The sequence below is a fragment of the Athene noctua genome, chromosome 7, assembly GCF_965140245.1.
Source record: "Athene noctua chromosome 7, bAthNoc1.hap1.1, whole genome shotgun sequence".
Taxonomy (NCBI): domain Eukaryota; kingdom Metazoa; phylum Chordata; class Aves; order Strigiformes; family Strigidae; genus Athene; species Athene noctua.
In genome coordinates this window covers 40,422,306-40,450,228 of record NC_134043.1, presented here as the reverse complement: position 1 = coordinate 40,450,228, position 27,923 = coordinate 40,422,306, and the positions used below count along the sequence as shown (strand labels likewise).

The following is a 27,923-nucleotide window of genomic DNA, read 5'->3' as shown; positions in this document are numbered from 1 at the left end:
TGGGGAGGACCTATAGGAATGTGGAGTGGGGGGGACACAGGGGTGTTTGGGTAGGACTTACAGGAATGTTTACAGAGATGGGGAGTATAGGGGAGTTTTGTTAGGACCTGCAAGAATGTGAGGGGGTGGGGAATATGGGGGGTTTGTGTAGGACCTACAGAAATGTGTAGGAGTGGGGTATATGGGAGGTTTTGGTAGGGCCCACTGTCACGTCCCACTCAGACAAGGGGGACAAGTGATTCAGATTTGCAAATCCCCAATTGGAGCGGACAACAAGTCTCTAAGTCCAAGCATTTATTAACTACCCACAATGTACTAATTGAACGCATGATAGTTGGCTAAGTATATAGCAAGTTGTGGCAAGCGATACAATATGCCTTGCATTTCTTAATGGAAAAGGAAAAGAGGGAGATAGAGGGAATGGGGAAATACAGATCACCGGTCTGGGTTCCTGCGCTGATCCCGCCGGCGAGGGTTCCAGGAGGCAGCCACCTGCGTCCATCTTTTTTGCTTCACTGCTCTCTCCCGGGCTCCCCCTTGATTTATACCCACTTTCCTTGGGTCTGTCCCCTAGGTCGACCTCCACAGGGAGCAGGAGAGGCTGGGGCAGCTCTTGGGCTGTGGGTGAGGGTTGGTTGCTGCAGTGAGTTGCAGAGGTTTGGAGTTTTTTCTTGGTGTGTGGGAGTTCCCTGTTCTGTCAGGGAGCAGCCAGGGCACTGCTGAGCACGGGGGGTTTCACCTTTCAGTCCCACTAGAGCTGAATCTGGGGGACTCACCCCCAGAAGGTTTCTCCTGTCATGCATTCAAACTGTGAGTTACTGTCAGCCATTTGTCCTACTTGACTGTAAGCTTCCCTTAATGTGCAGGGTATGCCCTGACCTGCTAGTTAATACTTGAAGCCTTTTGGCTGTTCCATACATTTCTTCTTATCTCTGAGGAGAAAATTGCCTTGCTCCTCAAACTATCAAATAGACCCATTGCTCAACTATCCAGATGTGTCCCGATCCCAAAGTGTCAGATGAATGATTTGTCCCCAGCAAAGATGTCGTCTTTCCTCCCAGCTTTTACTGCTGCATGATTAATATGCTTCAAAAGAGAGTCAGCTGATTAAAGATGGTGTGAGTATGATCTCTTTCTTGATCCTTCTGCAGAGATTTGTCCAAGCTGAAGGCAGAGCAGATGAGGCTTTCTGGATCTGCACTTGTAAACTACTCCTGCCTGAACTCCGGCGTGCAGCTCTGGGAACCCATCAGTCTGGGTAGACCTGTCAGCAAGCACGGCAGCAGGCACAGCAGCAAGCGCCCCAGGAAACAAGCCAGAAGACTTGGGAAGTGATGCACTTACAAGTCAAGGGGGACCTGGAGAAGAAGGAGCTTCAGGACAGGTAAATGTGTTTTAAACTTTGCTATTACCAACATTACCTTCTGTGGCTGCTTCTTGGGTTCATAGATGGGCTGTGCTCACATTTAAAACACACCTGCTCTGCACAGCCTTGTTTCTGTCCCTAGTCAAGCTATCGCCTTCAGCAGAACAGGGAGAAAATCACGTCTGACCGACAGAAGCTTTTGTAAGACAAGACTGGAAAAGAGATTGTTTATTACAGTGTTCTTGCTGTTACCTGATTCTTGGTGAGAAGTTGAGACCAGCATAAAGAGAGCTGTGTCTCTTGTACACCCTTTTGTCACCAAAATGGGATAAAAGAACTTATCGACACCGATGGGATGTAGGTAACAGACCCTCCTTTATTAACAGCCAGGTGTGCAGGGCAGCCGTCTCACCACCAACACACACCTAATTCATATAACATGCTCATTATACAGAATACAATAATACATATTAATCAAGTGCTCATACATAACCATGTTAATTCCTGTAAATCATTTTAATATCCAGCCTCTTCTCGGTCATGCGCACTGAGGTCCTGAAACGAGTCTGGGCTGTAATAAGAGTTGGGGGTACATGGGTTGGTGGTCGCCATCTTCCCCTGTCAGAATTACCTTTTACCGAGTTTCTCCATAACTTGGCAGACATAGGCAGGTTGTTACAGTTCATTTTCTCTAATTTCTATTAATCTTACCTAAGCTTCTACCTTTTGACATGCAAAACAATAAAGTATTATTTCAAGATTAATAATTATTGAACTATGTGGCCCAGATGGTCTTGGTCTGAGACTTTACAGATGAGCTCATAGCAGCATAGCTGGTTGCATGGTTTGCACAGTGTTCCATAGTTACTTAATATACAATGATTCTCTGAGTTTTATAAAACTAATATTCTTATAAAATTGTATTCAATTATTTAATTATGATTATTTCTCATCATAAGATCCAAAATCATCCACTTAAATCAACAACAAATCAATGGCAATCTGTAACAATTAGCCTCCATGCCTTTTTAAACACTATAGGATTCAAAGACACACACTAGCTTAACATGATTACCCTGACTTCGATTCCTCTTCTTTAATCACTAGACCTCACTTCCATGGGCTATTTGTGATTTGCAGTTGGACATTGTCATTGAACAAAGAACTTTGATCTTTTTTATTTTAGTTTTCTCCTAAATCCTGACAGGTTTAAAAAAAAAAATTTAAAAATCCAGCACAAACAAAACTCCAAACTAAAAACTCCTAATGCTTTCATGAGAAGTTGAAATTTCTCAAGGAAAAGGAGATACTTCTGGCAAACTGAACGGAATAATTATAGGATAGCTGAAGGGAAAATAAATCTTTGACCTGTTTTTGTGATTATTGTTGATGCATGGTTGTTGTTATCATCATTGTCCGAGACAGTGCTCTATTGCTGCACTATTTGCTCTATTGCTCTATTTGTGCTATTCCGCACAAATACAGAACATCAGCAAAAGTAAAATCATTTAATGTAGTGTACTGCATTCAGCAGGAAAATTAGAAAAACCTTTCTTTTTTTATTCAAACGCTTGAGCACAAAGTAAAATTTCTATTTCCAGTGAAAAATGTTCAAATCAAAAAATTTGGAGAAGACATCAGAAAAAAAATAAAAAAGCCTTTCCTGTTTCTCCAGTCCTGCCAATTACTTGTGCTCTTTTGAAGCTATTTCTCAAACCATTCACTGAAAAATTCCTAACTGTTTTGCTGATTAAGGATACCAATTAAACTCAGATACCAAAGCGAAAAGAGCAGGCGTATTTTACTAGTGATAACAGTGTAATACAGAAAACATGCAGTAAGAAAAAGCAGGATAGTGGTCTTAAAGCAGCAAACAGCAAAAGACAGGGTAATGCATTAAATCATGGGGATGAAGAAAAATACATCACCGCTTGCATATATTATCATCATCCAGATCCGCAGTCGCTGGGGAGCCCCGGTCACAGCGAGGGTTTGCAGAGCCTGTCCCGGCAAGTGGGAAATCCTACACGGTGCGTCCACCCGTAGGTGAGGCTGCCAAAGTCGCTGCAAACGGGCCCAGCCTTATATACCAGGGATCGACAGGCCAGAAGAGCTGGCACCTTTGTTTTGAGCGGAAAATTTCTGGTTTCATTCTCCTGTTGGATTCCACTCAAAGCCTGGCCAGGGCTCGGGGGGGAAAACAAGGGAGTTTCTAACAAGGCCAAATACCTGGGTTCTCAGCCTTGAACAAGGCTGAGAAAGGAAAGTTGGAAACATTCTCTCCTCACTACCGACTATATTTTGTCTAAGCTGCGCCTCTCACTAGTGAGTTTACATACTTTATTAATGACTACACACTAAGTTAGCAGCTTCAGCTTGGGGCCTGTTGTTCAGGCTGCAGTACTTCAATGCTTTAGCACTTTTTACATCAGCATAAGTGGGTTGTTATAACTTGGTACAATACCTACTGGCACAATGGTTTTCAGTTATAAAATGTACAGGATACATCTATAGGTCAACTCTGGCTTGGGCCAGTTGTCCAAGCCTTAGCACTTCACTAACTCAGAATTAAAACTGTGACACAAACCCAAATCACAAGGCTGGTTTTGCCAACCTGCTCACCTCCCTCTGGCAGAGTTGCAGGTGCAGCTATGTGACCTTTCCAAAAAGTTAAAATGTTGTTTTCAAAGCAAGGCACATTTTTCAAACCGCATTCCTTGTTTATTCCAGAAGGTCAAGATTTCGATTTGATTCAGCTTTGATTACACTGCTGATTTAAGGTGTTGGGAGGAAATTTCAGCTTTATTCTACCCAGAAGCATCAAGTGAACCATCTGGCCTACCTAAAGTACCTGTACTAAGAGGAGATTAATTGCTTTCTGAGCTGCCTGATTCTCTCCATTGCCTGTACAGATAGCCTAGCTCAACATGGGTTCAGATAACCAAATTAGGACCAATACATCTCACCTTTAGTGATGCTAACTCAGCCCTCTGGCTGATGACACTTCTGCTCTACTCAACTTTGCTGCCAGGTTGGTGAGTGCCCTTGGGCAAATTCATCACCTCTTCCTATCTCTTTTCCATTTTCTGCTCATCTGTCCTGTTACAGCTTCCTTGGGGCTCTGTGGCTGGGGGCATATGTTGGGTCTGTTCATAGCAAAAAGATGAAAAAAAAAAAAAAAAACCACCAAAAAACCAGCTTGATATCTGAAATGTTTTCATCCTCACCACTCACCAGTGGTTACTGCTCAGGAGTGCAAGGATACGGGCCACAATAGGACAGTTCTGGATAATCCACGCACAAATTCAGCTTTACCTCCAAGATATCCCTGTGACTCCCAAGGGCACCCTAAAGTGTTGCTGTTGGTACCTACAGTAAAATATTTAGACTGGCTTCATATAAAGGATGTGATAGATTATACAGGCTGTTGCAGAAAAGAGATTGGCATATATAAAGTGTTACTCATGAGGTTGTTTGAAAGTCATAGGGGAAGCTGGTGTCATTTTACCAGTAAAATGGGGCCCTGCAGTGTGGAGGACCACAACCATGGAGCAGACTCTGGGTAAGGTGCAGTATTGCTGTAGCAGTTTCAAACCTGGTCCTGGTCTCTTGCTAGAGCACTGAGGTTAAGTTCTTTGCTTCAACAGGGAAAAATATTTTTAATTGCCATGTTGGATGAGGCTGCTTGGCCTTTGATGGATTCCCTGAAAGATGGATTTCAGTGGCTGCAGCTCCAGCAACAAAATACTTTTCTAAATACAAATAATACATTTCAGTTTGTAATCGTGCATTAATTAAGGTAGCCAAGCAATGCCCACATTTTGTCAGCAACTAGAAAATATCACAAGCCTCCCAGGTAATGAGTTTCACTCACATATACAGCAGTTCTCTGAAATAATGAGCTTTGGAAACAATCCATAGGTGCTGACTCGATGTTATGAACTCAGTGACTCTGTTCCAGACAGGTTGTGTTTTTCAGACAGCAGCTTCCCTTCAGGTGCAAGCTTCCTCTCATCAGGATAGTAACTCAAACACTGCAGTACACTGACACGCCTGCTTTGCTGTTGTGCCATACAGCCAGAACCTTCTCCCCCAGCCTTCCGCGTTCTGTTTTGCAGGATAAATTACAGCCTGGTTCTTAACCCCTCCCTCCCTCCCTCCCTCCCTCCCTCCCTCCCTCCCTCCCTCCCTCCCTCCCTCCCTCCCTCCCTCCCTCCCTCCCTCCCTCCCTCCCTCCCTCCTTTCTTGCTTCCCTGTGGGTTTTCACTGCTCAGATTAAACTGAATCATTGAGCAAAGCCAGAATTTAGAGAGGCCCCTGTTGTGTTGCAAGGTGGGATCATAGTTTGCACTTCTTCTGGTCTCTTGGAAGATGATGCTTCAGATAAAAGTGAATCCAGCTTACTGTTGCCTCTCTTCTCTCGGAGTCAACCAGCTTAGTGTGTACTTGCTGTGGAGGGACTTCTGCTTTTTATGTTCATCCCTCAGTATCCTCAGCTCTTAAGGCTACATTACACTGAAGGCTCTTTCCTGCCCATTTTGCTTAACAGCATGCAGTCCAGGGGAGAGGCTGGAAAAGTCTCTTTTGCCCATTTTCCACCACATTTCAACAAAAACAATTCTTAAGAACCACTGTAAAAAAACTTTAGGAGGTGAAAATGTCCACTGGTTATCACTAAGAGTGATTTGATATTTTCCCCCACGAGGAAATTCAAGATGCTTTAGAGTCAGACACATCACCTGCCTCAAGCTAAAACAAAGTCAGATGAAGAGTTTAGTAACCTGTGGTATCTGTGCCTGTTTTGCTTTGATTTACTGCAAGTTGCTACTGGCAGAAACACAGACTTTGCTGCCATCTTTCCCAGCATAAACTGATGCAACAGTATGCGTGCAAAAGAAGAGCATTTAAACTTTGGTTTGCTTGACCTTGGGAGGATGGATGACTCTTTGATCATTTCTGAGCTGGGTTTTGCCCAGAGTGTCCTTGCTTCTTCCATCAGAGGAAGCGTTTGAATGTGTTTAGTGTGAGTCAATGAGCAGATAGCAAAGGAAAAGGTCAGAAAGGGAGAGTGAGGCCTCCCCAGGATGGCACTGAGCCTTGGCAAGCAAGAGGGGTGTCCCGATCTGATATCAGGGAGGGTTCTTAAACGATCCTAAGAGCAAAATTATATATATATATATATATATATATATATATAAAGGTTTAAATGATTGATACAGTGGCAGACTTTGATTGGCGAACAACACAAATCTGTTTTACACCATCAGGTGAGGCAGTAGATGTAAATTGCATGTTGGATTAACTGAACAAAGCAAGGAATAATACAGGGCAAAACCATCAAGGCAGCAAATGCACGTATAAGATAAAATAAATGCCGCTTTACCCATGGTGCTCCGGGTAACCAAGACCATAAATCACCACTCCAGCCATTCCATGTTTGAACAGGGACATGGGCCAGTTTCCTAATGTCTGTGGTCAGTTGAAGGACTACTTCACCTGCATCGTCTATTTCCAAACAACAATTAGAAACATGACTTTGTTAACCAATTTATGTGTGAGTGTCCATTGACACCTGCTTTCCATAGTAGGAAATTGAATTGGCCATGTTCCACTATCATCCCAGGTGGTATATTACTAGTTTTGCTATAATTGCTTACAATTTATGCTGGGGTGAGGGGTGCAGAGACCCACGGCCAGCTTGATAGGCTTGGCTATCCTCCACAGACCCGACAGTGATTTAGATTAAAGGTTTGGCTTACAGTTCTTGATAACAAAACAAAATCGTTATCCTCAAAGGGGTCATATGGGTTGCGGGAAGATGGGGGAATTGGTTTCCCTTCATTCTCATAGGTAAATGGACAGAATACTGTAATAAATAGCATACACATCCTAACCAAATTACACTAAGATCTGCGTCTGCTTCACTTCTTCTGTGGGTGCGTCTGTGTCGCCTGCTTCCTCCTGAAAGTGAAACAAAAGAACAAATTTGCTTCTCTGGTTAGAAAGAGGGAACAATCCATCTAGTGTGAATCTTATGAGTTTTTCCACAGACATCTTTTGCCTTCCAGGTGTATTTATTAAAGGGTGTGTCCAACACCAGTGGCACTTTGTCCACTGTGAGGAGTTCGACCAAGACAGGTTGTCCTGGGAAATGGGATAGATTGTGGGGGGTGGAGGTTTGCCACCTGCAAGCTGTCCTCCAGGCTAGGCAGGAGGTGACTGACCTTGTCATCCTCCTCAAGGTCCTGGAGACCTTGTACAGCGACATTCGCCAGTTCTGCACAAGTCATTCTAATTTTTGGGTCAGGAGTCCGTCCATCAGGTCCTGGGGAATGCCTTTCTGAAGCACAGGCCTTGTCGAGTTAGGTGCCTCTCTCCCAGAACTCTGACCGCGAGGAGATTCCAAGTCTTGTCCCTTCCTCATGGATGATTGTTGTCCACTAATTTGCTCTGCAGCCCGTATGACCCTGGTTTCAGTTCTTTGGGACGATCCATCATATTTTCTCCTAAAGTTAATCAATTCCTGGGCTACGTCTCCCTATGTTCATACTTTCCTCCTGGCAGTCGATGGTCAGGGGTCACTATCCCCTCCAGAGCGGCCATTGTTCTTTCTCCATTAGGAGTGTTTTGAATCTTCCCTTGCAATTGAATGCCAGTGGGTTTCAGGTAGTCAGGGAGTCCTTGTATCAGGGGAGTCATCCTCTCTGGGTCCACAGGCATCATCATCGGGGAGCCTTGGTTGGGCTTGAGCTCCTGATCATACATCATCTGGAGACAGGCTGCCTTCTGCACACTTCCCACTAACTGATCCACTGTGTCCGTTATGGCAAGGGGCTCTCCCCTCTCTAAGGGGTTCAGCCCTCCGGCCCAGTATGCAACTCTCTGAGTCAATGACCACGGGGCTCAGCATTCGACAGTAGTTAGAAACACACCTGGACCCCAATATCCTTCTGCTTCTTTCTCTGACAACAAAATTCTGTCCCCTCGTGACAGAGACACTCTCCACACATACTCTGTCTCTGATTCTTTTGCAGTCCTTGCAAAATCTTTTTTCCGTTTTGCCAGTTCGATTGCTGTAAACGGGACTTCGTTGGTAATGACATGAGGACGGTTATCACTATCGTCCTTGTACATCTACTCTGTTTTAATCAGTGGATACATATGGGGGAGACTCTATATAGTTTCTTTTGCCTTCTGCAAATCTCCTTGGGGATAGATTTGCCGTATCCCCTTCTCCAAAAGCTTCACTTCTGCCTCTGCCAGTGTATCTATCTCCACCAAAAGGTGTTCTCACAACTCATTTTTCAATATTATATTTTGATTCCTTTCTTCTTCTAGCAATTATTTGGTGTCTCGCCACTGGTTCTGCAGGGTCTGTATGACTATCTGCAGAGAGTCTATTACAGCATCAGCTTGACTAGACTTCTTTCTCTCTTCCACCGCAGCTGCCAGGCTCGCTCCTAGCACAAATTATAGCTTTTTCTTTTCCCTTCTTAACCTTAGCTTCCTTCAGCAATATCCTTATCTGATCCACAACATCTGTGGTTGAAACCAGTGGTTTTTCACCCAGTCTCGCTGCTGGACTGAGGGATGGGATCAGTGCGCCTCCAGAAGATCATATAATTTATCTATTCCTTCAGCCCCTGAGGGCACATCATCTCAAGCATTGGTTGCCTTCTGGGTGGTCATTCTTTTTCCTTTTCCTAGTTCAAAGGGGTTTATTGTCCTGAGACGGTCACACCTTAATGTCAAATTTCCCCTGTTCTCTACCAGGAGACCAGATCTGAATCTCACACAGAAGCAACTCAAAGGGGTTTTTGTCCTGAGAGGGCCACACCTTGGTACACAAGCTTCCCCTTTTCACTCTCAGGAGGCCACACCTTACCCAAGCACAAATGCAATATCACTGTCCAGTCTCCACCATTCACTCTCAGGAGGTCACACCTTAATGTAACACAAAGGGGGCTATTTCGTCCTGAGAGGTTTGCATCCAACACAGCAAGGTAGTACAGCACTCTCATCTCAAGGGATGCTGTCTGTGACGCCAATTTAAAATGTCCTGATCTGATATCGGGGAGGGTTCTTAAACGATCCCAAGAGCGAGATTAAGACACAAAAGAGGTCAGATGCTGTACAACCTTATGAACTGTATCTTCTATAACAACTGATAAGAACGATAGGACAGAGAGGAAAAGAAAGGAAAAAGTCAGAATCCCTATGGAAGAGAACAATAGCAATGCAGCTAATTACCACCACCATGACCGGGGATCCAGCGATGTTCTGTCAGCTTGGTCTCGGTGCCGATGATGATGGTCCGTCCTCCTTGCTCCGCCAAAGTCTCAGGCATACGTTATCAAGCATCGAGCAACAGGCAACAATAATCTTTTGAGAGGAGTATACAGTCCATTCTTTTATAGTCCCGGTCCCCATGATTTAGTCCGCCCATTTCCATGGGGCTTGTTGCAATATGTGCCGCCCTGTGGTCCTCCGTGCGGGCATGCCCAAGTATTTACGGTGGTCATGCTGGCAGGAGTTAACCTACGATGCCTTCAGCCTCTTCTTGCCACCTGCTCTCTCGCACCACCTACCCTGCTCGCACACAAGCGTAGCTTGGTGGGCACTACCAAGGCTGCTGCTGTTCCAGCCTTGGGCGGATGTCGTGGTTTTGTCCGGGACTATTTGTCTCCTTCAAGGCGTACTACTTCACAGAAACAGGATGCTGAGGCCAGGATATGGTAGTTGCAAAGCAGCAATGTGAGACAGACTAGACTCAAAACAGTCCCTTAAAAATCCAGAGTCTCACAAAAAAACGCTATCTTCAGTCAGACATTCTTGAATGAGGGTTAGAAATTTAGAGTTAGAGTTATTTATCTTTTCTTCTTTGAGCTAAATATCTAGGAGATGATCATCTGGAAGTTGTGTCGTCAGTTTGCCTTAGCATCAGGAATTGACCAGAAAGCGAGCGGAGCCGGAGTGACAAGTGAAGAGGCTGTCGGAGCAAGTACCTCACATCGGCAGAAAAGGAGCGGTAGCTCCGAGCCATCGCTGGTCAGGTGGGAGCCGAGGGCCGCTGGGTTGCGGAGAGCACGCCCGTCCCTTGGGAGGCTTAACCGGAGGGTACACAGCGCCCCGGTGCTCCTCCTGGCGCCCCGGTGCTCGTCCTGGCGCCCCGCCGCCTCGGCAGGCAGTAGCCGGGGTGAGGGGCCGGGCCGCGGCTGGCGGCGGGCGGGTCCGCCGGCGCCTGCCTGAGGCCTCGCCAAACCAGGGGGCTGCCCAGGGAGGGCAGCACACGCAGAACAGAGTGGCCTCTAAAGCTGTTGATTTCCACAGAACTGCGGTTTATCGTCAGCCTTCCAAAGGCTGTTATTTGAAACTACTACTACGATAAAGGAAGTTTGATCCTGTGCTTGAATGCAGGTAGCTGTCTGTTGCAGGTACTGGCAGCTGTTCAGAAGGTGGCTCCAAATCACACCTCCATTTAGGTACTGGCATGTGGCTTTTCTCTGTTAATCTCGGTCATTTATTAAAAAATATGCTTTGGAAAAGCTGAGATCGCTTAGTATAGACCTTCATCCTAGGAAAGGGTGTTTTTTGCCCCAACCCTGGGGGAGTGTCAGCCCTGCGCAGCTGTGGGACATTCAACACCTAAAAGCCAAACTGACATGGGCGGCTCAGCTCAGCTCAGCTCAGGACTGCTCGGCTCGGTGAGCTCTACTCCACGAGGGACTGCCTGTGTGGTGAAGAAAATGGCGGCACTCCACGAGGGGCTGCCTGTGTGGTGAAGAAAATGGCGGCACTCCACGAGGGGCTGCCTGTGTGGTGAAGAAAATGGCGGCACTCCACGAGGGACTGCCTGTGTGGTGAAGAAAATGGCGGCACTCCACGAGGGGCTGCCTGTGTGGTGAAGAAAATGGCGGCACTCCACGAGGGACTGCCTGTGTGGTGAAGAAAATGGCCGCACTCCACGAGGGACTGAAAATTGAACATGAAAGCTCCTTCTGAGGTGGTGGCTGAAGGGCTGTGCCAGGCACCGGGCGGCAAGCGGGGTGGCCACGACTTGAAACTGCCGTGCGTGAGGTAGCAGTGAGCAGCAGAGGAAGGAAGCAAGGGTTGCAAGGGAGGGTTTTGTTTGGGTTTTTTTTCTTTGTTCTGTGGGTACAGAAGGCTGATCTGTACGCTTACTGGAAGAGCTGTGTTTAGTTTGTTTCTTTTACAGTGGGCATTTATGTTCTGTCCAGACTTTAAAGCACGACTACGAGCTAGCAGACGGTACTGCGAAACATCCAAAAATAAAAAAGGCATTCATCTCGTTGGAAACGTTCTTCATGCCGGTGGTTTCCAAAGGTGTGTTTGTCAGTCGTCTGCGGTCCTTGAAACCTCTGTTGATTTAAAGCTGACTGGGTACGTGTTTCGAGAGCCTCTGACAATTTGTCCGGGCAAGTACAGAGACAATTAACAGGCTACATCACCAAGGGCAAAAAATGATTTAGCAATCCAGAGTCTCACAAAAAAAGCGCCATCTTCTGGCAGGCATTCTTGAACGAGGGTTAGAAATTTTTATTTTCAAAGCTGATGTTGACCGTCTTCCGGAGTTCTTGGCAGGGAAATGGTTGAAGGTTTTGCACAGTTGGTTTCTTTATGTATAGCTGCTTTAACCGAGGTACCTGATGAGGTAGCCAGGGTTAACAAGAAAGGTTGAGACTGGGTGAAAGGCACTTGTTGTACCAGTGCCCTCAGCAGAACTGGGACAGTAAAGGGCTTTTTTGTCGTGCAGTGAGGTGAGGGGACAGGACCGCTCTCGGCAGCGGTCCCGGCAGCCTGGGCGCTGCGGGACGGCAGTGCCCGCTTGGTGCCCAGCCCCACTGAAGGCTGCCGGCGGAACGCGGGGTGGCCGGGGGAAAGGGGCCGGTATCCTTACAGCCTCTCGGAAAGGCTGACAGCCTTAGGGGCCCCCTCGCCTCCGGGCACCCCCCGCAGGGGTTCTGACGCGGCAACAGTGCGGCCCGGCAGCAGCCAGCAGCTCCCTGGAACCTACGGGGTGTGGCGGGGACCCTCCCGCATTGTGACGCCACGGGTGTGCCTCTGTGATGCGTCGCCGCACTCCGGGCAGTCTCCTAGCAACGCCTTTTGGTGGTGGGCTGCCGGCTGTCGGGTCGCCAGTTGCGGTGCCGAGCCCGGCCGTGACAGCAGCGATGGAGCTTCGGAGCAAGCGCAAGCTGCCGGAGAGCGCGGCGGGGCCCTCCCAAGCCGCAGAGGTGGGGGCGATAGGAGGGGCGGCGCATGCTCATTGCGGCCCCGTGCGGTCGACAGTTCAGGGATGACGCCGGGAGGGGAGGTGGGGCGGAGTGCAGGGCAGGGCAGGGCGGCATGGGGCAAGGAGGCTGGCTGCTGCTGTCGGCGGGGCGAGGGCGGCCGGCCAACAGCTCGTCCCTCGCCGTGCCGTGCCGTGCCCGCCAGCGCAGGCAGGTCGGGTGGCCGGAGCGCCCCTGTGCCCCCGCCTCCGTACGGCCGGCATGTTCTGTGCCCGAGCCTTGTTCCGTGTGGAGAGAAAATGGCTTTGGCGGCTTTGGCGGGGGAGGCCGCAGCCCTTGCCCGTGCCCCTGCTCGGGGTCAAGGACGGAGCCTCTCACCAGAGCAGGGGCTGGGTAGACGGGTTCACGCTGGGGGTGCGTGGGGGGCGCGGGGCTCCTCGTCCACCTTTCCTGGGAAGGGACGCAGCCGCGCAGCGCCCAACCGCGGTGTCTCGGCGGCATTGCCGCTGCTGCGGTGCCCGGGCGCGCCGGCCCGAGGCGTGGCTTGTGAGCTACCCCCGATTTGCGATTGGAAAGTGAACTAAAAGACACGTGTAGGGAGTTATTTATCTTTTCTTCTTCGAGCTAAATATCTAGGAGATGACCATCTGGAAGTTGTATTGTCAGTTTGAATTAGCATCAGGAATTGACTGGGAATTTATAGAAGGAAGCACGGGAAAAGTTTAGGACAGGTTCCTTCAAGTCTTTAAAAGCCCGCCGGGCAATGCTTGTATGCCGCTTTGAAGGACGCGGAAGCCTGCACGTTTCCTTGCCTCTGCTCCATCGGGTGCCTGAGCAGCTTTGCAGAAATGACGTGCACGGTGTGCGTTTAGTGTCTGAGCCACGATACTTCTTTTTCAAATCTTCAGTAAGAAGTAGGCTATTGGTTATGTTCCCCTATAGAAAAGAGTTCATTTCAAACAGTTCTCCAATTAAAAAATAACGTGGAAGAAAGAGCGGAGAAAAAATGAAATTTGGGTAGTCGAGGAAAAATACGATCTCTGTAACAGTGCTGTTAACTAGTGGCTTTGAAAAGTAATTGTTTGTCTATGGGATGTAGTCCAAAGAGCAAAATATCTCTGTTACAGATGCAGCGTTCCAAGCGAACTAAGTATCCTGAATGTGATAAGAGAGCGACTCCAGCTCGCAGACGTGGCAGAGCTCGTAAGAGAGCCTTAGGTAGTGTGCAGAACGAGCACGGCAAACAGGATCTTTCCCAGCTTCCTGACAGGTAAATAACTTCTTGGCTTCTGATATCACTAAGCATATCTTTCAAGATTTAATTGTTCTCATTGGGTCATCTGACAATGTATTCGCTTTTGCGTTGGAGATATTTTGAGAGAGATGTGTTACAGCTTAGCACAAAAAGCTGTCTCGGTAGGGGTGCTAGAATTGTAGTTGTTTATTTGATCCTTTGTTTGTAGTACCTGTCCAGAAACCAAACCTGTAAATGAAAGAGACCATCCTCCTAAACGACGCTGTGTTGAAGCATCCAGGAACAAGCAGGATCAAGGATGTGGTACTGGGCCTGACGGTAGCAAATCATCAGGTTTTAGCGGGACGGGTCGTCACAAAAGGAGATATGAGACACCTTACCCTACCTGTCGTCGTCATCCACAGGTGGCGTGACCCATTTTAATCTCGGTTTATTCTCTTTTAAGAAGATAGATGCTCATCTGGGCAGTAGTAATTGAGTGTGGGCTTTTGGGGAATTCTGTCAATGACATTAACAGTTTATTCCTTCGGTGAATATTAGTAGATGGTTATTTTTGCTAGGATTTTATTTCCGTCAGTGAGAACGTATAGTTTGTAGGTATGCTTGTGATACCACAGAACGTACTTCTGCTATTTGTTCACTGGGTATAGTTGAGCAGATGAATGCATAATAACCATCAGTTGGAGTACTTGCAATACAGGCATCGCTTTCATGCCTTCTAAGCTCTTCTTACGACCAGCATTTATTTCAGCCCTGCTCAAAAATCCAAGCACAAGCTTTTAAACTTGCTTTTGACTCAGTATCGCTGCTATAGCAAGGAGCTTATATCAGATTTTTACTTTTTAAAAAATTTATCTAGTAAGATGTTTTAAGTGTCACTGAAAAATCTGTAGAGTCAGGTATGCGTGATGTCTGCCCCCTAGCAGGGCAGGTTTTCTGATCTGTGTTATATATGTAACTCTTAAAAAAGCTGAAGATAGGATTTCTAATCTTCAGCAGAGACAGCCTAGAGGTGATGTATATGCTATTTATGATTTTTAAAACATCAATTCTTACCCAATAATCACACAAGTGATTTAATCTCCAGTTCTTAAGATGGGTGTTTTAGTTTGGCCACAAGGTTGGGGGTTTTTTTATGATTGATTGATTGATAGGTATATAGATAGATAGAGAGAGAGATATTAAATCCTTCACTTTCAAAAAAAATACGGTCACTGAAATCCTGAAGTAAGATTCAGTGAACCAATCTTTAAAAAGAAAAACAATAGTAATTTTTTGTTGCCTTGCCGCTTTGCGTATCTCACCTGAAAACCTGTTCCTTGCCATGTTTTCCTCCTGTAACATAAAGCATGTGCCCTGTGAATTTCCAGGGACTGCATTTGAAATTGCGCCTGCCAGCTGATTGTGGCCTGGCATGTATCTGAATGCCTGAATATCTCCCCGCTGAATGAATTTTGTTTTCTGACCTGAATTCACTTGGTTTTATTGATTGGCTGGACAATCTTGCTGCCGTTCCAGAAGAGTCCTCAAAGGAAAAGATCCAGGATCCTAGAGGAGGATGAGAGGGGTCACGTGGTCTGTCAGCATGGAGACATACTAAATGGAAGATGTATAGAACATTCTTCAAAATTTATTAACTTTTCAGATAGATAAGTTCTTTTAGTGTAAGATGTGAGGGGGCTTTGCAAGGCTTTTCTTTCTGTCCTGACCTTTTGTGTTTGGGGGTGGGAATTGTTTTTCTTTTCTATAGAACTTAAATTTTTCTTTTTCCCTTTCCCCCCACCCCCCCCCCAACAATACTAAATGAAGTTAATGAACATAGTAGAAGGGGATCCCTGTAAATGTGCCTCGAGAGCTGTCCAATAACATCTCTCAAACTAGATATTTACAGTTTGAAGCAGCACAGTCTAGAAGAGCTTCAGTGATAGTACTTAGTGTTTTTGTGGGTTTTATTTTTGTTTGCCTGGTTTTCTTAATAGCTGAGGAACATGCAACTTTTGTGACTGAGTTCTTTTTCTTTATAGATGAGGTCATTGCCATTTTGGGTGAAGGTAGTTTTGGAAGAGTAGTGGAATGCATTGATCGCAGAGCGTAAGTCTTGACTTAAATACGTGTAATTTTTCTTACTGATACTGTCACCGAGTGGGTCCCGAAGTGGGCGCCTTCGGATTGTGTCAGGTTTTACCTTTACTTCCTCATCTGCTGCTCTGTGTATTTCTGAAAGGCTGCCGCGGTTCCCAAACCTGGGTTGCTGCTCGTACAGCACCGGGAGGTGAGGGCTGTGCAGGACTGTGGTGGGCGAGGCGATGGGTGTGTCCTCTGCAGGTGCCCCCCAGCCTGGTAGAGGTCGGGGGCTGTTGTGGGGAGGGGCCTAGAGAATGTGGGCGAAGCTGCACCCCCCCAGGGGGCAGCCCTGGGGCCTGGACCACCCCAGGCCTGTATAATGAGTAAGGTCTCGGCCGTCATCTTGCTCACCTTCAGGGATCATCTGTGACGATGCAGGGCCATTGGGTTCCAGCAGTGAGCACCTTACAGGTCACAGATGGATTTTGTGCTTGATGGCGGTTTTGCTCTGTGCAAGATAGTATGAAACTGGATTGTCGCTCCAGTCGCTCTAGAAGGCATTTGACACCTCAGTTACATTTTCACTACCGAAATGACTGAGGGTGGCTTGTCATTTTTGACTAACAGTCGGGTTAGGCCATGGGATGTGGAAGCTCCTCCAGGATTAGCCCGGCGTACATAAATACAAAGGGGAGGTGAACGGGGCCTTTAAGAATAATACCGATATATAAGGTATCGAGTGGGTTTTCAAATGGTAAAGGTTTAGTTGGTTTTGGGCAGGGATGAACCTTGATTCTATTCAGTCTGTATGTACTTTAAAAATCCCTTTTCTGATGAGGTTGCCATTGTTATCAACAATGTATATGGTGACAATTACTCAATAGTCTTGGTTAAAACCACTCCTTGTTCTAATCACTGTTAAAACCTTGTCTTTTCAGGGCAGACAGACACGTAGCTGTGAAAATATTAAAAAATGATCCTCGGTACTCTGAAGCAGCTTATTTCGAAATACAGGTGCTACAAGACTTAAAAAAGTGGGATCCAAACAACACACAGTGAGTAGACAAGGGCGGCTGTACTTTGGTTTGGCTTTTAAGATTTCTGTGACGCCGCTTTCTGCACCGTATGACGTATGTATCTCGGCGCTCTACCACTTCTGTTGCAATTGATGGATTTTCCTGCTCTTGCAGCCACTGTGTCCAGATGTTGGAATGGTTTGAGTACCAAGGGCATGTCTGCATTGTTTTTGAGCTGCTGGGACTCAGCACCTATGACTTTATTAAAGGGAATCGCTTCTTGCCATTTACGCTGGAGCACATCAGACAGATGGCTTATCAGATCTGCAAATCTGTGAACTGTAAGTAGGTTTCCTTTTTGCTTTATTTGTCACATTTTCTCCATAGAATTTGCTAACTGTGTGTGTTACCTTGCAGTTTTGCACCTGAACAAGTTGACACATACAGATCTGAAGCCAGAAAATATTTTACTTGTGAATTCTGACTACACAGAAGAGTATAACCCCAAACTGGTAAGTTGCTGTCCTCTTCCCCACCTCTCCCTCAGCTCTGGTCTGGGTTTACTTGCTCACTTGCACTCCCTTGTGTGTCGTTTCAGGAATGCGACGAACGGAGACTCAAGAATACGGACATCAAAGTTGCGGACTTTGGGAACGCAATGTATGATGACGAGGATCATAGCCATTTGGTGTCTACAAGACCTTACAGAGCTCCTGAAGTGATCCTAGGTCAGTAGACATCTGTTCGGCTGCTCTTGAGCGTAGGACTTTCTGCCTGCTACGGAACTGCCACAGCTGTGTCGCCTGTCTCAAGCGCTTGAGCTGTGGAAGTGTTTGCAGTCTGATACACATGTGAACCTTCTGCATCTTTTCACAGCGCTGGGGTGGTCACAGCCATGCGATGTTTGGAGCATAGGATGTATCCTCATAGAATACTACCTTGGATACGCGGTATTTCGGGTAGGTAACTGAAACTCCAAAGGATGCAGCATGTGCAATGCTCCTCAGCTTGGTCATCAGCTATGCTCCAGGGAGGTGGGGACTAAGGGGAATGGTCTGTGCCAGAAACGAAGCTGCATTTCTCTGGAATGCCAAGTTGAAGAGAACAGAAGCTGCAGGCACAAAGGAACTAACTTCCTCAGCAGAAGAGTGCTACAAGTTGCTTCCAGTAAACATTGTGGCAGCAGCTTGATCGGAAAGTCCACCCTGTGAACATTTGTAACGCACAAGCCACACAAGTAACAGATGACCTTCCTCTATCACCATCGGCAAATACTACTCAAATACCTGAATTCTGTCATCTTGACAGTATGGCCGAAACTTACAAACAAAGAGGAGAAAGGATAAGGGAGGGACAAATAAGGGAAAAGAAACTTCAGTGCACTGTAACTTCCTTCAGGGAACAGATGACTAGAGCCTCTCTTTTTTCCTTAATCTGAAATGAGTTGCAGGGTACAGTCAAGAATGAAGTGTGGTTCTTGATAATTTCCTCTTCACGACATACAAAAATGTCTCTCTCGCTTTCCTTCCAGATCAATGACGACAGAAAACACCTGGCAATGATGGCACAAGTACTGGGACCTTTGCCAAGGCACATGATAAAGAAAACCAGGTAGTTACATCTTCTGCACCTGGACTGCTATAGTTTAAATATTTTCAGATTTGGCTTAATAGCACATGTTTTAAAAAGGTTAATAAACTCGGATGCACCTTGGGCTGTACTTAACAAGCTGGCCACCTTTGTGGAACAGTCCCAGATCAGTTCCCGAGAACAAACGTGCCGATAAACTTCTAGCGAGTCTTTGAATAACAAGCCCCGGTCTGTCTGTTTAAGGAAACGCAAGTTTTTCCATCGTGCCCGGCTGAACTCAGATAAACACAGATATGTTGGACTAAGTGTCGCAAGTTGGTGTAAGCCCCTAAAGGTAAGATGGCAGAGGGAAAAGGCACTTAGGGAGAGGAGCTTTAAGTACTATTCCAATTTTTAAAAAACCGCCATGCTGTGTTGTGTTGTTTTCTTCCTGAAGGAATTCATGACCTGTCAGAATTCAGACCACAGAAACCTCTTCGACCTCCTTCAGAAGATGTTGGAGTATGACCCAGCCAAGCGCATTAGTCTGGAGGAAGCACTGAAACATCCTTTTTTCTCACCCTTGAAACGGCGGAAAAGGAAGCTGCCTCCTGTAGCTGAGAAGGCTGATGCCGATGTCACTCCAAAGAGACAAAAAAAATATTAAATTACTTATTGCCTATAGTTATTTTGTAGATGCCCTCTTTTGTGTTACAGCTTTTTGGATACTGAAGTTTAATCCCACCGCTGGCATAAAACTTAAGGAAAAGATACTGACGAGCCCGCCTGCATTTTCCTGGTGAATAAAAGTCTCAGGCCAGTTGCGCTTTGAACACGTGGAATAGATCACCCTCTGCTCTCTAAACTAGGCCTCCTAACAGCAAGAAAGGACAACAATTTAGTTGTTGTCTTCAGCTGTCATCAGAATACCAAAAGACCTAGTACCTACCTTCCCCTAGTACTAGGGGAATGCAACACCCTCTGCTCAGTAGGAGAACATGGAACAGTCCTACTCCAGTGCCCCCTGAAGGACTTTGAGCTGATACCCCCCGTTATCAAGTGAGATAAAACCACAGAAATTCCTCGCCCTCTCCGAGTTGTGGTAGATTCTGCCACATCGGGCAGTAACTAAGAGCGCGCAGAGTGGTTTGGAAGTGGGCCGTCTGGCTGTCACGTGGGCTGCTGTAATGGGGGATGGCCACTGGGAAGCCTTGGCAGGGCTTGTCTAGGGTCAGCTCTGCAGGGCTGCCTGGAAGGGGGAGACAGGACATGCCTCACCAAAGAACTTGCTCGAATGAAGTCCTAGAGAACGCAAGGCCGGCTGCGCCTGTTGAGCAACCTGTAGGGGGTAGCTGTCGCGCTGTCGGGAAAGAGGATAACGCACTAAGTGTCCCTTTGGTCAGATACGCTGTGGGGCTCCTTTGGAAGATTCTGTAGACTACGTTATATTCCATTTTCCATTAGGGAATCCTGTAGGAAACTGAGGAAATACCGTGTGTCTTGCCAAAGGAGAAACACACAGCAGGTTGCGACAACTGATTTTGTGTTGAAATAATGCACGTATAGCGATGTTTTAATTCCAGTCACCTGTGTGGCTGTGCCACACAGCCCTCTGATCCACGTGATCTCTAATGTTGTTATTCTGTCCTTCCAATAACCAACTGTTCCTCAGTTATAACGGGTAAATCTTTCTGGCCAAATCTTTCAAGAGCCAGTCAACAGCAACATGATCTTTTATCTGTGAGATAGAGGTCAGCTTCCACTCCCTTCAGGATGCTGCTGCCAGACCCAGCACAGAGAGCAGCTTCGTCACTGGCGATTCTGCAGGACACAAGGGGCCACAGTTAAAAGTCCTTTCTTTCCCTCTGTTCAGGCCTCACGTCAGTATTGCTATCGTTTCACAGTAACTACCACCTCCATTCTAGGGCCAGTGTAAATTTGTTGGAGGAAGACACACATCTGTCAGCCTGAAAGACTCATGGGGTTTATAAGGGTTTTTAACGAGGTTTTATAAGATTGCTGTTTTATAAGGCCGGGTAAGTATTCTAATACTGATTCAGCGCATATCCTAAAGAGGTGCAACACAAAGATGCAAATTTTGCACTTGAATCCATTCTCCCTGACTTGTCTCTATTAGGCACAACACAGGACAAAAGTCTAAAAGAATTTCAGATACCTTAAGTCCTTTGCAAACAGTGAGATCTTGCACTTTATAAATCAATGGTGGCGATTTAAAGTCAGTGGTCTAAACTTTGTAACCAATGCTGCACCAGTTCCGACTACATCCAGTACCACAGTCATGCATCTGGAAATGTCCTCTAGTGTTCGTACCTGGTATTCCTCACCAAGATAAATTCCCTAAAATACATTTAGGGTAATTAAGAGAATCATATTGGGGGCAAAAAAGGAAAAAGAAGTCCTCAATTCATACTTGTAAAAGCTGGAAGAAAGGAAAATGAGGGAAGGTCCCCACATAAAATAGCATATAACGATGAACCATTTTATCTTTTTTTAAATGGAATCTCAACAAGTCCCTTTGTTAGCCAGTTACTGGCTCCAGGAGGCATGGCATCATGTGCCGTATGCGGAGAGAAAATTCTGATTCTGTGCTCCAGGGCTCGGAGCACCAGCCGTTCCTTCCAGGTCTTCCACGTTACTCGCTTGAGTGGTGTGAATACAGGAGGGTGGTAAGGAAGAATAAGGTCTGCCGCCTTGTGCACTGCCTCTTCCATCACCTCCTCGGTGAGACCGTTAGTGAGGAGGAGAGTGTTCACAGTGTGGGGAGGGCTTGGTTCCACCAGCAGCCGCACATTGTCCCAGCTTTCAGCCAGAGAGGGGGATGCAAAGTCACTGAGGGCAGAAACGAGCTCCCTGAGGTTCATGAGGGAGCGTGAGGGCAGGTGGCCCAAAGCACGGAGGCAGCGGAGAGGCCGGCGAACCAGCTGTGTGCCGGGCAGCAGCATGCAGCTATCTGTAGAGGGGGCAAAACCACGCAGGAATAAGACCTGGGAATTCGCTGGCTGGAAGAGCAGAGTGAAGAATATTCCAGAGGCGAATGCCGCCCCGATGACAGAGGGCTGCGCGGTACGGTTTACTCCCAGCAGCCGCCGCAGTCGGAGGAGCGCGGCCGCAGACTCTCCGTCCTGCCTCTGGGAGGCGCGGGAAGGCCGAGCTGGCGGCCGCGGGGATGGCGGGCGTCCTGGGTGGGTCGCTCGCCGGTGGAGGAGCCGGGCCGCACCCTGCAGCAATGGGGCGAGCGAGCGGAGCCGGTGTGCTTTGCGCGTAGGCTGTCGGAGCAAGTACCTCACATCGGCAGAAAAGGAGCGGTAGCTCCGAGCCATCGCTGGTCAGGTGGGAGCCGAGGGCCGCTGGTTTACGGAGAGCACGCCCGTCCCTTGGGAGGCTTAACCGGCGGGTGCACAGCGCCCCGGTGCTCCTCCTGGTGCCCCGCCGCCTCGGCAGGCAGTAGCCGGGGTGAGGGGCCGGGCCGCGGCTGGCGGCGGGCGGGTCCGCCGGCGCCTGCCTGAGGCCTCGCCAAACCAGGGGGCTGCCCAGGGAGGGCAGCACACGCAGAACAGAGTGGCCTCTAAAGCTGTTGATTTCCACAGAACTGCGGTTTATCGTCAGCCTTCCAAAGGCTGTTATTTGAAACTACTACTACGATAAAGGAAGTTTGATCCTGTGCTTGAATGCAGGTAGCTGTCTGTTGCAGGTACTGGCAGCTGTCAGAAGGTGGCTCCAAATCACACCTCCATTTAGGTACTGGCATGTGGCTTTTCTCTGTTAATCTCGGTCATTTATTAAAAAATATGCTTTGGAAAAGCTGAGATCGCTTACTATAGACCTTCATCCTAGGAAAGGGTGTTTTTTGCCCCAACCCTGGGGGAGTGTCAGCCCTGCGCAGCTGTGGGACATTCAACACCTAAAAGCCAAACTGACATGGGCGGCTCAGCTCAGCTCAGCTCAGGACTGCTCAGCTCGGTGAGCTCTACTCCACGAGGGGCTGCCTGTGTGGTGAAGAAAATGGCGGCACTCCACAAGGGACTGCCTGTGTGGTGAAGAAAATGGCGGCACTCCACGAGGGGCTGCCTGTGTGGTGCAGAAAATGGCGGCACTCCACGAGGGGCTGCCTGTGTGGTGAAGAAAATGGCGGCACTCCACGAGGGGCTGCCTGTGTGGTGAAGAAAATGGCGGCACTCCACGAGGGTCTGCCTGTGTGGTGAAGAAAATGGCGGCACTCCACGAGGGGCTGCCTGTGTGGTGAAGAAAATGGCGGCACTCCACGAGGGACTGCCTGTGTGGTGAAGAAAATGGCCGCACTCCACGAGGGACTGAAAATTGAACATGAAAGCTCCTTCTGAGGTGGTGGCTGAAGGGCTGTGCCAGGCACCGGGCGGCAAGCGGGGTGGCCACGACTTGAAACTGCCGTGCGTGAGGTAGCAGTGAGCAGCAGAGGAAGGAAGCAAGGGTTGCAAGGGAGGGTTTTGTTTGGGTTTTTTTTCTTTGTTCTGTGGGTACAGAAGGCTGATCTGTACGCTTACTGGAAGAGCTGTGTTTAGTTTGTTTCTTTTACAGTGGGCATTTATGTTCTGTCCAGACTTTAAAGCACGACTACGAGCTAGCAGACGGTACTGCGAAACATCCAAAAATAAAAAAGGCATTCATCTCGTTGGAAACGTTCTTCATGCCGGTGGTTTCCAAAGGTGTGTTTGTCAGTCGTCTGCGGTCCTTGAAACCTCTGTTGATTTAAAGCTGACTGGGTACGTGTTTCGAGAGCCTCTAACAATTTGAACGGGCAAGTACAGAGACAATTAACAGGCTACATCACCAAGGGCAAAAAATGATTTAGCAATCCAGAGTCTCACAAAAAAAGCGCCATCTTCTGGCAGGCATTCTTGAACGAGGGTTAGAAATTTTTATTTTCAAAGTTGATGTTGAACGTCCTTCCGGAGTTCTTCGGGACTCCAGCTCGCAGACGTGGCAGAGCTCGTAAGAGAGTCTTAGGTAGTGTGCAGAACGAGCACGGCAAACAGGATCTTTCCCAGCTTCCTGACAGGTAAATAACTTCTTGGCTTCTGATATCACTAAGCATATCTTTCAAGATGTAATTGTTCTCATTGGGTCATCTGACAATGTATTCGCTTTTGCGTTGGAGATATTTTGAGAGAGATGTGTTACAGCTTAGCACAAAAAGCTGTCTCGGTAGGGGTGCTAGAATTGTAGTTGTTTATTTGATCCTTTGTTTGTAGTACCTGTCCAGAAACCAAACCTGTAAATGAAAGAGACCATCCTCCTAAACGACGCTGTGTTGAAGCATCCAGGAACAAGCAGGATCAAGGATGTGGTACTGGGCCTGACGGTAGCAAATCATCAGGTTTTAGCGGGACGGGTCGTCACAAAAGGAGATATGAGACACCTTACCCTACCTGTCGTCGTCATCCACAGGTGGCGTGACCCATTTTAATCTCGGTTTATTCTCTTTTAAGAAGATAGATGCTCATCTGGGCAGTAGTAATTGAGTGTGGGAGTTTGGGGAATTCTGTCAATGACATTAACAGTTTATTCCTTCGGTGAATATTAGTAGATGGTTATTTTTGCTAGGATTTTATTTCCGTCAGTGAGAACGTATAGTTTGTAGGTATGCTTGTGATACCACAGAACGTACTTCTGCTATTTGTTCACTGGGTATAGTTGAGCACATGAATGCATAATAACCATCAGTTGGAGTACTTGCAATACAGGCATCGCTTTCATGCCTTCTAAGCTCTTATTACGACCAGCATTTATTTCAGCCCTGCTCAATAATCCAAGCACAAGCTTTTAAACTTGCTTTTGACTCAGTATCGCTGCTATAGCAAGGAGCTTATATCAGATTTTTACTTTTTAAAAAATTTATCTAGTAAGATGTTTTAAGTGTCATTGAAAAATCTGTAGAGTCAGGTATGCGTGATGTCTGCCCCCTAGCAGGGCAGGTTTTCTGATCTGTGTTATATATGTAACTCTTAAAAAAGCTGAAGATAGGATTTCTAATCTTCAGCAGAGACAGCCTAGAGGTGATGTATATGCTATTTATGATTTTTAAAACATCAATTCTTACCCAATAATCACACAAGTGATTTAATCTCCAGTTCTTAAGATTGGTGTTTTAGTTTGGCCACAAGGTTGGGGGTTTTTTTACAATTGATTGATAGATAGACAGATATTAAATCCTTCACTTTCAAAAAAAATACGGTCACTGAAATCCTGAAGTAAGATTCAGTGAACCAATCTTTAAAAAGAAAAACAATTGTAATTTTTTGTTGCCTTGCCGCTTTGCGTATCTCACCTGAAAACCTGTTCCTTGCCATGTTTTCCTCCTGTAACATAAAGCATGTGCCCTGTGAATTTCCAGGGACTGAATTTGAAATTGCGCCTGCCAGCTGATTGTGGCCTGGCATGTATCTGAATGCCTGAATATCTCCCCGCTGAATGAATTTTGTTTTCTGACCTGAATTCACTTGGTTTTATTGATTGGCTGGACAATCTTGCTGCCGTTCCAGAAGAGTCCTCAAAGGAAAAGATCCAGGATCCTAAAGGAGGATGAGAGGGGTCACGTGGTCTGTCAGCATGGAGACATACTAAATGGAAGATGTATAGAACATTCTTCAAAATTTATTAACTTTTCAGATAGATAAGTTCTTTTAGTGTAAGATGTGAGGGGGCTTTGCAAGGCTTTTCTTTCTGTCCTGACCTTTTGTGTTTGGGGGTGGGAATTGTTTTTCTTTTCTGTAGAACTTAAATTTTTCTTTTTCCCTTTCCCCCCCCCCCCCCCAACAATAGTAAATGAAGTTAATGAACATAGTAGAAGGGGATCCCTGTAAATGTGCCTCGAGAGCTGTCCAATAACATCTCTCAAACTAGATATTTACAGTTTGAAGCAGCACAGTCTAGAAGAGCTTCAGTGATAGTACTTAGTGTTTTTGTGGGTTTTATTTTTGTTTGCCTGGTTTTCTTAATAGCTGAGGAACATGCAACTTTTGTGACTGAGTTCTTTTTCTTTATAGATGAGGTCATTGCCATTTTGGGTGAAGGTAGTTTTGGAAGAGTAGTGGAATGCATTGATCGCAGAGCGTAAGTCTTGACTTAAATACGTGTAATTTTTCTTACTGATACTGTCACCGAGTGGGTCCCGAAGTGGGCGCCTTCGGATTGTGTCAGGTTTTACCTTTACTTCCTCATCTGCTGCTCTGTGTATTTCTGAAAGGCTGCCGCGGTTCCCAAACCTGGGTTGCTGCTCGTACAGCACCGGGAGGTGAGGGGTGTGCAGGACTGTGGTGGGCGAGGCGATGGGTGTGTCCTCTGCAGGTGCCCCCCAGCCTGGTAGAGGTCGGGGGCTGTTGTGGGGAGGGGCCTAGAGAATGTGGGCGAAGCTGCACCCCCCCAGGGGGCAGCCCTGGGGCCTGGACCACCCCAGGCCTGTATAATGAGTAAGGTCTCGGCCGTCATCTTGCTCACCTTCAGGGATCATCTGTGACGATGCAGGGCCATTGGGTTCCAGCAGTGAGCACCTTACAGGTCACAGATGGATTTTGTGCTTGATGGCGGTTTTGCTCTGTGCAAGATAGTATGAAACTGGATTGTCGCTCCAGTCGCTCTAGAAGGCATTTGACACCTCAGTTACATTTTCACTACTGAAATGACTGAGGGTGGCTTGTCATTTTTGACTAACAGTCGGGTTAGGCCATGGGATGTGGAAGCTCCTCCAGGATTAGCCCGGCGTACATAAATACAAAGGGGAGGTGAACGGGGCCTTTAAGAATAATACCGATATATAAGGTATCGAGTGGGTTTTCAAATGGTAAAGGTTTAGTTGGTTTTGGGCAGGGATGAACCTTGATTCTATTCAGTCTGTATGTACTTTAAAAATCCCTTTTCTGATGAGGTTGCCATTGTTATCAACAATGTATATGGTGACAATTACTCAATAGTCTTGGTTAAAACCACTCCTTGTTCTAATCACTGTTAAAACCTTGTCTTTTCAGGGCAGACAGACACGTAGCTGTGAAAATATTAAAAAATGATCCTCGGTACTCTGAAGCAGCTTATTTCGAAATACAGGTGCTACAAGACTTAAAAAAGTGGGATCCAAACAACACACAGTGAGTAGACAAGGGCGGCTGTACTTTGGTTTGGCTTTTAAGATTTCTGTGACGCCGCTTTCTGCACCGTATGACGTATGTATCTCGGCGCTCTACCACTTCTGTTGCAATTGATGGATTTTCCTGCTCTTGCAGCCACTGTGTCCAGATGTTGGAATGGTTTGAGTACCAAGGGCATGTCTGCATTGTTTTTGAGCTGCTGGGACTCAGCACCTATGACTTTATTAAAGGGAATCGCTTCTTGCCATTTACGCTGGAGCACATCAGACAGATGGCTTATCAGATCTGCAAATCTGTGAACTGTAAGTAGGTTTCCTTTTTGCTTTATTTGTCACATTTTCTCCACAGAATTTGCTAACTGTGTGTGTTACCTTGCAGTTTTGCACCTGAACAAGTTGACACATACAGATCTGAAGCCAGAAAATATTTTACTTGTGAATTCTGACTACACAGAAGAGTATAACCCCAAACTGGTAAGTTGCTGTCCTCTTCCCCACCTCCCCCTCAGCTCTGCTCTGGGTTTACTTGCTCACTTGCACTCCCTTGTGTGTCGTTTCAGGAATGCGACGAACGGAGACTCAAGAATACGGACATCAAAGTTGCGGACTTTGGAACGCAATGTATGATGACGAGGATCATAGCCATTTGGTGTCTACAAGACCTTACAGAGCTCCTGAAGTGATCCTAGGTCAGTAGACATCTGTTCGGCTGCTCTTGAGCGTAGGACTTTCTGCCTGCTACGGAACTGCCACAGCTGTGTCGCCTGTCTCGAGCGCTTGAGCTGTGGAAGTGTTTGCAGTCTGATACACGTGTGAACCTTCTGCATCTTTTCACAGCGCTGGGGTGGTCACAGCCATGCGATGTTTGGAGCATAGGATGTATCCTCATAGAATACTACCTTGGATACGCGGTATTTCGGGTAGGTAACTGAAACTCCAAAGGATGCAGCATGTGCAATGCTCCTCAGCTTGGTCATCAGCTATGCTCCAGGGAGGTGGGGACTAAGGGGAATGGTCTGTGCCAGAAACGAAGCTGCATTTCTCTGGAATGCCAAGTTGAAGAGAACAGAAGCTGCAGGCACAAAGGAACTAACTTCCTCAGCAGAAGAGTGCTACAAGTTGCTTCCAGTAAACATTGTGGCAGCAGCTTGATCGGAAAGTCCACCCTGTGAACATTTGTAACGCACAAGCCACACAAGTAACAGATGACCTTCCTCTATCACCATCGGCAAATACTACTCAAATACCTGAATTCTGTCATCTT

At 46.9% G+C, this 27,923-nt stretch overlaps 1 pseudogene; it reads right to left on the bottom strand.

Moving 5' to 3' along the window:
• Positions 1 to 1,513: 1,513 nt before the first annotated feature.
• Positions 1,514 to 8,500, bottom strand: LOC141962660 (uncharacterized; annotated as a pseudogene).
• Positions 8,501 to 27,923: the final 19,423 nt, after the last annotated feature.